Source organism: Eurypyga helias, unplaced genomic scaffold (assembly GCF_000690775.1).
Source record: "Eurypyga helias isolate BGI_N326 unplaced genomic scaffold, ASM69077v1 scaffold15183, whole genome shotgun sequence".
In the NCBI taxonomy this organism is placed as follows: Eukaryota; Metazoa; Chordata; class Aves; order Eurypygiformes; family Eurypygidae; genus Eurypyga; species Eurypyga helias.
Genome location: NW_010243286.1, coordinates 39,135 through 39,495, shown reverse-complemented (window position 1 = coordinate 39,495; position 361 = coordinate 39,135).

The following is a 361-nucleotide window of genomic DNA, read 5'->3' as shown; positions in this document are numbered from 1 at the left end:
GAACCCCGCCGGCACCCCTGCCCTCCCGCTGCTCCCAGGGAATCCAGGGCCCCAGAACAGGAGGGACCAGCGGAGACAGAGACCGATGTCACCGCTGGAAAAATTTGGTTCACCAGTGCAATGAGTTGCGAGGTCTCTGCGCTGGCTCAGCGGGACCGGTGCGCAGTGGGGAGCTCCTGTGGACATCCCTACGGATGCCCGGGATGGGCTGAAGTGCCGTAGGGGCCTGGCAAGTCAGAGGAGACGGTGGGAACAGAGAGGAGGTTCCCACGCAGGGTGGGATTAATCCTTTCTCGTATAAACCATGGAGGAGTTTGGTCTCCTCCCCCTGCACCCCGCACAGTCACAGGACAAAGATGGG